General features: G+C 23.9%; 1 non-coding gene across 1 annotated transcript; it reads left to right on the top strand.

The window, feature by feature from the left end:
* Positions 1-3,116: 3,116 nt before the first annotated feature.
* On the top strand, positions 3,117-3,232 carry ColSpa_rRNA_013. Its single transcript, XR_007414244.1, has one exon. It is a non-coding gene; the product is annotated as a 5S ribosomal RNA (ribosomal RNA).
* The last annotated feature ends 8,597 nt before the right edge of the window (positions 3,233-11,829 follow it).

The following is an 11,829-nucleotide window of genomic DNA, read 5'->3' as shown; positions in this document are numbered from 1 at the left end:
AGAAGTAAAAGTAAACACAATTACCAGGTCATTAAACATAATACTATAACCTATTTTATACTACCCTAATTAAGTAAAGCCTTATTTAATACGCTAAGGCTTTATTTCAAAAAACATACATTAAAGAAAAAGCACTTCTAGTACTAGCTCCTAGGCTAAAAAAATAAACATAAATACCTATACCTAGACTTCTCTACTAACACAACCTACTAGTCCAGTATACCCTAATCAAGCCTATTAAACTCTTAAAAGTTTAAGGTCCTCTTCTATTTAAACTATACTAACAAATAAACACACTAACTTTATATATAGCCTAAGATATACTTAAGAAGCTACCAAGGAGAGTTCTATTCTAAATCAACTAAAAATAATAGACTAAGCTATATCTACTTAAGCTATTACTAAGAAATTTAAAAAGAATATTACTATTCCCTTTAAAGTTACACTTTAAGTCTAGCCTCAGCTTAACCAGAATATAATAGTAATAATACACTAGATACTAGACAGCAATAAGTATTTAGATATCTACCTAGAGGCTCTCTCTAACCTAATTAAAGAGATAAAACCATACAAAAGATCAGAAGCCTACAAAGCAATTAATAGATATAATAAAAACATCTTAAACCTTATAAGCAGAACTACTAAAGTTAAACTTATTAAGATACTTAACTTAACTACTATTAAGTCTATTATTCTATACTTTATAATACTTTACTTTGTAATTAATATCTAAGTTAGTAGTCTTTACCTTAATTAGAATAACTTAATTAAAAGTATTATTAATAATAGTTCACAAATCAATATTATTTCAAGATTATATATAAACAAGTATACTATTAAACTTATAACTATACTATTTAAAATAAACGCTTTTAATCCTAATTTAAAGTATATATCTTTTAATAAAATAGCTATTATACCTATCTAAGTTAAAGGCCACTATTTCTTAACTAATATATTCATTACTAATAATAAAAAAATAAACAAACTACTTCTTCTAGAATTACCTTTTAAGTTCTATACATAAATCAACTATATATATAGCCTTAACATGATTACACTAATACTAATAATAAAGTAAACTTATCTTTATATCCTAGCTATATTTCTAAAGTTTAGTAATCCTAGAAAGTTCTTAGATTATCTACTAAACTAGGATAACTATATAAGAGCTCTTAAGAACTATCTCTCTAATTAGACCAAGCTACATTAAGACTAAGAAAACTAGACTCTAGTAATAATACTAAGACTATTACTAAAAAGCTTAAAATTCCTAGATATAAGCTATAAAAAAATAATAAAAAAGTAATCTAATTATCTAAAAAAGAATTAGATTATCTAGTGAAAATAGTACTAACTATACTCCTTACCCTAGCTATAAAGGACATTTATAAGACTATAATAAAGGTTAAAAAGCATAATAATAAAAGATATTCTTACTGTATTAAAAAGCCTAACTTACTTTATATTAACACTAATTATCTTAATTAGGCCTACTATCCTAAGGTTTACCTTAACTAGTAATTAGTAACTATTAAAAAAATTAAAATAAAGAAAATCAAAAAGCAAATAGTTAAATACTTTAACATAATTAACAAAAAGAGAACACCTTTACCCTTAAAGTAACCATATAACTATAAAGTAAATCTAATAAAACATTATCCCTAGCCTAATTAAGCCAAATAAAATACAAAGGTATTTACTATATATAAAAAAAAAAAAAAAGATACATCTAGTTAATAACTAACTATCTAATAAATTAACCCTTAACAACAATCCCCTCTAGAAAGTTAAGAACCTAGCTAAAGCTAAAAAGATAATATAACCTAATAAAAGACTATTCCAAGGCCTAATTAGGCCTAAGTATTTAAATATTAAGCTATATTTATACCTTAAGCTAGACAGATTAGTAGCTATTATAAATATACTAGGTTATCTTCTACTTTACAAAAAGGACCTATTTCTCTAAGTCCTTCTAAACCACAAAAATGCTTTTACTTAAGACTTTTCTAAAAATAATACACTTAACTTAAAAGTTATCTCCCTATAAGTAATTAAGACTATACCTTATAAAGCCTAGTAAGAAAAAAAGATTCTAATACCTAAAGCACTTAAATTATAAGCTATAAATATTATCTAGGTATAAATTAATAAAAATATCCTAAAAAAAAGTTATAAGGCTATATAAAACCCTTAGTTTCTTATAAAAAAGAAGAATAGTTCCTTATACCTGATTAATTTAGCTACTTAGATAAATAAAGTTATAATTTATAATACTTTTACTCCTCTAAAAGCAAAAGATTTCTTAAAAGACTTTAATATATACTAAATTCTCTCACTTTTAGACTTCTTTTTTAGATATAATTAAGTCTTTTTAGCTAAAAAAAGCAAAGATTTAATAACATTTACTACTTCCCTTAAACTTCTATATATATACACTTTATTACAAGATAATACTAATTCTATAGTATAGTTTATAAGAGTTATTACCTAAATACTCTATAACCTTATACTATATTATTACTAGGCTTTTCTTAATAATATTATTATTAAAGGGCCTATAACTATATATAACAATAAGAAGCTCCCTAATCAAGCTAGCATTTAACGCTATATCTATAAACATATTTATTATATTAATATAATACTCTTTAATGTTAAGTTAATAAGCTATATAATAGCTAGTAAGAAATTATAATAGCTTTAAAGAACAGCTATTATTATTAGTTATATCTATAGTTCTAGAGGTTACTACCTTAATCAGGTAAACGTTATTAAGATTAAGGAATAAGAAGAATACAAAGACATTAATAAAATCAAGTTATTTATAAGAATAACTAAGTTCTATAAATCATAGGTTAATAAATACTTAGAAATCACTTTACCTTTCCAGAAACTCCTTAAAAAAAACACTATATTTACTTAAAGGCCTAATTAGGTTAACGCTATAAATACCCTTAAGTCTAAACTAACAACTTCTCCTATAATCATTTTATTATCTTATAGCCTAAAAGCTAGGTTAATAGTTATTAATATAAATACAAGCCTATAAAGTTAAGGCATAGTACTAAGTTAAATAATTAATACCTAGAAAGCTATAGTAAAGTATAAAAATAGTATTTAAAAAGGCACTAAGTTAAAATATAACTCTAAGAAACTAGAATTAAAAGTAGTTTTAATAACATTAAAGAAACTCTAAAACTATATCTATAGTATTAGATTTTTATTAGAAACTAATATATAAGTCTTAGTTACTTAGCTTAACAAAAAGTCTTATAATCTTCCTAATACCCTAATCACTAAGTAAATTACTTAAATATATCTTTTTAACTTTAATATTAAGTATATACTAAGAACAAAGAATATAATAACAAATACACTATTATAAAAAGCACTAAGACTATTTAATATCAAGGAATATAAAAGCCTTAATTAAGTTAAAGATTTTATTAACGCTAACCTCTATTTTATTTAACTATATAAATCATTCAAAGAATCTAAATCTAGTATTTTAAAGACCTCTTACTTACATTAACTCCCTAAAGCATAGCTTTACCTTAATTAATACTAAACTAACTAAATAAAACAAATCATTTTCTATCTAAAGACACTATTATACCCAGATAAAATATTACTATATACTTTCAGAAAGTTTAAAATAAAAGCCTAGTGTTATCTTACTTAAAATAGCTATTTATACTATTAACTAACAAAGAAATACCTAATCCCTAAACGCCTTATTAATAACCTAAAGATTTAAAAGAACCTGATTAAGAATATACACATTAAATCAGAACACTAAGAACATAATACAACATTCCATCAGCTTTCTGTATCCTATATCTAAAAAGATATGTACCAGAGGGTACAGGCCTAGCTTACATTATACCTATCCTATCAAAAGGCTTAATTAACCCAGATAAACAACTAGTACATTAGTATAGTTCTAAGGGAATTACTGTTTACAAAGATATCTATTAATGTCTAGTAGATTAGTTCCTAGGCACTAATTAAGAGACATTATAATATAACAAGTTAGCTTAAAGCAAGAAGAGTAAGGACTGTTACCTCTAATTAGGTTATTAACTTTATCTAGAAAGACTTTTTCTGCTACTATAGTATCTATAAAAAAATTATTATTAACAGTAAACTAAAAAATAAAAAGACTATAAACCACTTAAATAAAAAGTATAGTATTAGAAAAAAGGTTATATTAGTATATAACTTAAAAGCAAATAAGATTAATAAACAAAGCTATAAACCTATTACATATATTATTTTAACCTAATTAAATAAAAGAAAAAGAGATTAAGGGAAAATTATACCTACTATACTGTTTATAAACTAAACAATAGTCCACACACTAATAAGCTATATACCTTTCTTCCTAACTACAAAATATAAAGCAATCACACCTATTAAAGAATTTACCTTAACTTAAAGAGTATTAAACTAAGAATAAATTTATAACCCTAATTAAGAACTTACTACTAGAATATATTCTTTTAAATAACTTAAAATTAATAAAAAGACTATAGCTAAAAATATAGCTCTTATAAAACAGAAATCTATAAATTACTATAACATACACTATTAACACATAATATAATTAAAAAAGCTTTAGCCTAGTAATTTAGTTCTTATTTTTAACAAGAAACACATAATTAACAAATTAAAAACTAAGAAACTTATATACTATTAATAAAGCCCTTTATAAGTCTACTCTATGTCTAAGAACTCAGCATTATACTACCTAAAGATATTTACTAATAACCTTATTACAAAGGCTATATACACTAAAAAACATCTTAAGAAATATATTAAGAATAACACTAATTTCTAGGAATTAAAAGATCCTATATAAACTAAAACCAAGCTTAAAGACAAAATAACCTTTTTTTTCCTAGCCTAGAACTACCAAAACAAACTTTAAGAAATAAATATAGCTCCTAGCCCTAATCAAGACAAAAACATCATACAAACACAATCAAGGCTTTAATAGCTACACCTTAAAAAAGAAAATAATATACTCCACAAAGAACTAAAGCATTAAAAGTTATTATCTAGACTTATAATTAATATCTAACCTAAAAACTTAACAAAGAACACATAATATACTAATATAATATAATAAGCTTAATTAAGCCTACTATTATATCCTTTTATTTTCCTTTATTAATATTTATATTATACTATTATTTCTATAATATTTTATATATATTTCCTTTTACAAAAAGTTTATTAATTTAGAACCCTTATTATATTTATTAATAAAATTAGAAATAAAGTTATTTAAGAAAAAAAATACTTAATTAGACCTAGAAACATCTTAGAATTACCTTAAATCCTAAGCTTAAACTACTAAGTTATTAGATAACCTTATATCTTTAGTCTAAATCCTTATTATTACCTTTTATCTTTTAGTTAATACTATTTTACACTTAGATAAAACTATCTAAAATACTAAACAACTTTCTCTTCTTCTTAAAAAGCCCCTTATACTAATCCTTAATAAGTTTTATAAAGTTAAACTAAAAAAACTATATAAAATCAATAGAAAAAATATTATTAGAAATACTTAAAAGGACATCATTACTACTAGCTCTTTACTTTTTAATACCCTTTACTTAACCTATATATTTAAACTCTTAGTAAAAGTCCTTGTTTTAATAGTAACATTAGACTTAAGTCTTATAATAAAAGCAATTAAAGTATATATTACTAAATTCATTAAGAAAAGAGATATATTCCTAGAAAAGAACAAAACAAGTAACCTGATTAGGCCTAGCCCAGACAGCCTACCAACCCTTTTCATAGTATTTATAAAGGACAGTATTATAACTACCAAGGCCATAGACAGCTAAGGCAACACTAGCCTACATACAACTAGTAAGCTTCTAAGCTAAGGATCTAAAAGTACCTTAATAACTAGTATAAATAAAAACATAATACTTAAATAAGCTAGTCTTAGTATAATCTTAGAGAACTTAAAGGATATTACCTCTTATAATAACCTATTAAAAGGCCTAAGTAACTTTCTTATAAATCTAACTATTTTGAATTTTATTAATAAACTAGACTTTATAGTAAAAATTATTAATTAAAGACTTAAGTTTTTATTATACTAAAAAAGTTATAATTTATTTAATTAAAACTATAAACCTTTAATAAAAAGTAAAAAATAACTTATTATAGTATTAATAAGAATTATAGCTAAGTAATTATTTCTAGTAAAAGGGTTATAAGTAAAAAACCATAGGTTCTAAGCAGCTTTAGGCTTACACTTAAGAGGTATAATAATATTTAATTAAAGCTATAATAAAAAAATTAAGTTAATTTATTAAATAGTTTTAAGTTATAAAAAAGATAAAGCTTAAAAAGTAATATAAAGTTACATAAAAAAAAAGAAAAAGTAATTTAAAAAAAGATTCTTAGCCTCTTTTTTTTTATTCTATTAACTATAGTCTATTTTTTTTAATTTACTAATTAAAGAAAAAGAACTAAGAAAAAAAAAGTAATCTACTATTATAAACAAGAAAAAGTTATTTACTTTTATAAACATTAAGTAAATAAACAATTATCTTCTTTACTTTTTTATATTTACCTTTTTACTTTTTCTCTTTAATAACTTTAAATTACTTTTTCTTTTATAATAAAATTAAAATTTATTAAAAACAAAGCTATAAAATAAGCCTAAAAAACCTACTAATAATAACTTTTATTTTTCCTTTTTTTACTACTATTATTAACTTTAGCTATATAATTTTAAGCTAACTAATAATTAATAATATATTATTCCCTTTTTCTTTTTACTTTCTTACCCTAATTAGACCTATCTATACACATCTATAACTTATTATATCTTTCTTTTAAGCTATTAATATTATCTAAAACACTTCTATTAGCTTAAATAAAACTAATAACATATAAGTTTTAAAGTACTACTAAACTCTCTTTAAGAAATACTATATTTAGAATCTTAGTAATAATCTCCCTAATCTAACTAAATAAACTATAAACACTATTAAAATACTATAAAAATCATAATATATATATCCTAAAGACCTTAAACTACTTAAAAAGTTCATAGACCTAGCTACTAAAGACCTTATTACTCTACTAAGACCTCTTAACTATCCTAGTCTATCTAATTAAAGTAATAGACCTACTCCTATATAGATTCTAAGTAATAACATATTTACTATAAGTATAATATATAATTACTAAAGTAAAAGCTTTTTATAAAATAGTTTTTAAAAAAATAAAATAAATAATAAGTTAAAAACCTATTTTCTTAGTATCTATAATATAATTAAATATTTAGTTAAATAGTCTTAAATAGCCTTTAATAATATCTAAAGTCTTATAGTATTTACTGCTTAAAATACTAAAGTTAATTATTTTATTACTAATAGCTCTCCTTAGAGCTATAATACTTCTACTATAACAGCTAGACCTAATCAAAAAGACCAGATTTAAAAGGTAAACTACTTAGCATTTATTACCTATTACATTAATTATTTCACTACCCTCTTTATTAACTAAGTTACTAAATAATCTTTTTAGTATAATAATATATAAAAAGACAAAAATATAACCCTTTAGTATACTATTAATATAGACTATCTCTATAAGTTCTATTAGAGCATTAATACTACTCTTAACCTAATTAAGGTAATCTATATAAAAGTAAGTATTATAATTAGCCCTTAATAGCTTAATAAGTAGACTTATAAAATATATATAGTAGAATTTATTAAATACTATATCTAAAATAATATTACTAATATTATAAAAAGTTTAACTTAAACAAAAGTTTAGAACAATAATAAAAGTAATATTATTAACTATATTAACTATTTCTAGCATTAATAAGTTATTAAAAAGTTTAATAAACTAAGAAACTATAATAAAAAGGACCTTTATAATAAGCTAAGGCTTATACTAGACAGTTATAATAAAAAACTTTAATAAAAAGCATTTAGCAAACCTAATCAGACTAAGAAGAACATACTAGAATTCTCTAACACCTTTCCTAGGACTTTTAAGCCTATCAAAAAAACGCCTTTTTTAGTACCTCAAAACAACAATCTTACCAATCTCTTTAGTTTAATACGCTTCCCCTTAAATACTAATACACCACAGGACTAACCAAGCTTCTCTACTACACTAACCCCAGAAAATAACATAATAAAGCTATCTCTTAAGCCTAATCAAGCTCAGAATATAAACAACAAAAAAGAAGTTAGTAATACTAAATCTAAGGCTACTATAAAGCCTATGCTTTTATATTACCCCCTTAACCTTAAGTAATTATCTAATATAGCTTTTACTATATATTTAAAAGCTAAAAGACAATAAAATATTTATAAAAAAACCTTATTTAATACATAAAAATAATACTATAAGCTAAAAGAGTATAAAATTAAGTCTATTACTAATTACACTAAGAACAAATATATTAATATATTTAAGAACCCTTATAAAACAATAGTAATATAATAGTACCCTTAATAACTATTTTTATAACCTATAATTATACCTAAATAAGAGGGTTATAAGTAGTATAATTAGAGATAAAAGTAAGATACTAAGTTTAAAGAGAAGCGTCTTAAGGCTAAGAAGAAAGTAACTTATAATAAAACAAGTAGCTTAAGATACTCTTTCTACTACTACTAAAAAGATATTATAAGTCTAATTAAAAAAGATATAATAAAAAGAATTAGTTTTTACTTTTATATATTATCTACTTTTATACTTTTATATTTTTCTTTTTTTAATATATTATATAAAAAAAAAAACTAAAAGATAATTAAAAAAAAGTAAAGTTTTATATTTTTATTTTTCCTTTTATTAGCCTATAAACACAATCATAGGCCTAATTAAACATAACTAAGCAGGACTCTTCTAAGTATAAAAGAAAGCTTTAGTTAGATACTATTACAGAAATCAAGATATTATAACCAAATAGATAAAGAAGCTTAATATCTTTAGATAAGTACTTAGATAAATATAAACAAATTTATTACTTTAATATCTAAATAAGATATATAATAAGTAACTATTACTTTATTTCCTTAGGCCTAACTAGACCTCTAAGGTCTAAAAGGGTATTCTTTTCCTCTAGAGATCATAATATATATATATATACTACTTAGTAATAAAAACAAATCTAAATAAACTATAAAACGTAAAAGATATACTTTTCTAGTTTACTTATAGCCTTAATTAAGCTAAGGAGAACCTGAAAAAAGTAGTATCTTATGGTCTAGGCGTTAAGGTAGTCACTTAAGGTAATCGGTTACTTTAGGTGCACTTATAATAATACTAAGACCTTGGTGTTTAGTGTGGTTTGTGTATTAACTGCCTACTTACTAGCTTCCTTTATCCTACATAGTTTTAATATCTAGTAAATATATATACTTATTATATAAGTAACCTATCTAAAGAGTATTTTATTACGCTTAATAAAATATAAGGATATATAAATAAATATCTTAATCTAGGATTAATATATAACTATAATATTAATTTACAGTTAGTTATATTTTCAGACTCTAATTAGGCTAGAGACTTAGACAATAAAATGTCTACTACTAAATATATAAGTACCTTAAGGTACTATAATATAATAAGCTAAAATAGTATAAAACAGAAGACTATTACTTTTTCCACTTATAAAGCTAAATATATAGCTTTATATAAAGCTATAAAGGAATCTATATACTTATATAACTCTTTTTCCTATATATATAATAACTTAAGGTTAAATATAACATTAAATAAGCCTATTATTTTAATAGATAATAAAGCAGCACAACGTATAACAGAAAACCCAGAGCTTCATAAGAAATCTAAACATATAGATATAAAATATCACTTTTCTAGACAAGCTATCTATAATAATCAAGTCTCTTTATATTATATCTATATAAAGAATAATATAGCAGATATATTTACTAAATCTGTTAATAAAGAAGTATTTAAATACTTTATAGAGACTATAAATCTTAATAAAAAGGGGTTTTTACCTAAAGAAACTATAGATAATAAAGAAATACTTTTTAAAAAGAAAGTAATATAGCTTAAATACTAAGGTTTCCCTTTTATAAATTTTTTTTTCCTTTAAAGGTTTTTAACTATAACTATAACTATAAACTATTTTTCTTATAATTTTCTTTATATAAGGTTTTTATAAGTTTTTATATAAAATAAGTTATATCTATAACTTAGATATAACTTAAGGAGGAAACTAAGAATTAAGAAGTAAAATTCTTATAATTCTTATATATAAATCTCTTTATAACTCTATAACTAAAAGTCCTATAAATATATAGTTATCTTTTCTAGATTCTTCTTAAAAAATAACCTATAAAAGTATATATTACTATATATAACTATACTAATACAAACTACTATAAACTAATATAGTCTACTGTATATAAACGCATATACTTCTAAGCATTATATATGCTGGCGCTTATGCTTATCTACAGGCATATACGGGCATATATATATATATAAGAAACATATAAGTACCTCTTGGCGCTTAGATATACGCTTAGATATACGCTTAGATACTATACGTATCTAAGGGACTTTCTATATAACTAAGAGATATTCCCTCTACTTAGACAGTTTTAGAAAAACAATGAAGAATAACGATACCTTAACGTTTAATATATTTATACCTTTTCTGTCTACCTTTATTCTTCTCTACTTTTCCTTGTGACTATTATGAATAACCCCTGTTATTCTTACTTATAATAAATAAGATACTAAGTAAACGTTAAAGAGCTAAAAAAACCTAACTATATCTTAGAGGGTCCCTTAATGTAGTTAAAGTAGAGGCAATTTAGGTAAAGAAAAGGGTTATTAATGCTAGAGGCAAAAATATGCGTCAAAAGGGGGCTTATACAGAGGGGGGTGAATTGCGTGGTTGGCGATGTGGTAATTGCGGAAAGACTAGACATAACGTATAAACATGTTAGGTAGTATAAGAGACCTCTGAAAAAGAGGATAATGAGTAGTTTTAATTGATTTTGTATAATGCTGCTTAATTAACTTATATAAATGGCTGGAGGGTAGGTAGAGGTGGGCCACTTGCTATGATGGGCCACTTGCTATGCATGTACGTTATATATATAATTACTTATATTGCATTAAAAAAAGGGCTTCTAAGATCTTAGAATATAGTGTGTTACAGTGAGAAATACAGTAAAGCTAACACTGCTTTATTACTAAGATATTTTTTCTTTTTTGGGACTCTCTTTTAAAAGTAGTATATAAGCAGTAATAAGTCTTTTAAGAGATATCTAAGTACATAGATTTATTATACCATAAGCCAACTATGTAAATCCAATAAAAAACTTATAAGTTAACACCTAATCTTTAGAGAGATATATATAATTACAAAAGGCTCCTAGATGCCTTTGTACGGCGTACTGTGCTCCAGTCGGATACTTTTGGGTCCTCAATGTAACATCGCCGTCTTCTCCAAACGCTTGATGAGTTGCTGCGGCGTCTCCTAAATTGCCCAAGAATGACAGGAAGCGGGCCGTGATTGGAGGTTGCTTTGACCTTCCAGAAATAAACATTCCGATCCATGAGCAGTCATCCGTGTGGTACTTCAAAGAAATATGGACAAACTTCCGATGAAAAACGGGAAGCATTGGGACACCTCAGAGTGCTCCTCGAAGCTCGAAGGGGAGTAGCCCAATCCCAGTCAGCGGAATAACGGGATTACGCAAATACGGAGATACGGGACTATCCTATGCTACTCAAAACGCAGAAGATGACCGACTCGCCTAAGGATGGGCATTGTGACGA

Source organism: Colletotrichum spaethianum (assembly GCF_022836535.1).
Source record: "Colletotrichum spaethianum MAFF 239500 DNA, contig06, whole genome shotgun sequence".
Classification (NCBI taxonomy): domain Eukaryota; kingdom Fungi; phylum Ascomycota; class Sordariomycetes; order Glomerellales; family Glomerellaceae; genus Colletotrichum; species Colletotrichum spaethianum.
This window is presented reverse-complemented; position numbering and strand designations above follow the sequence as displayed.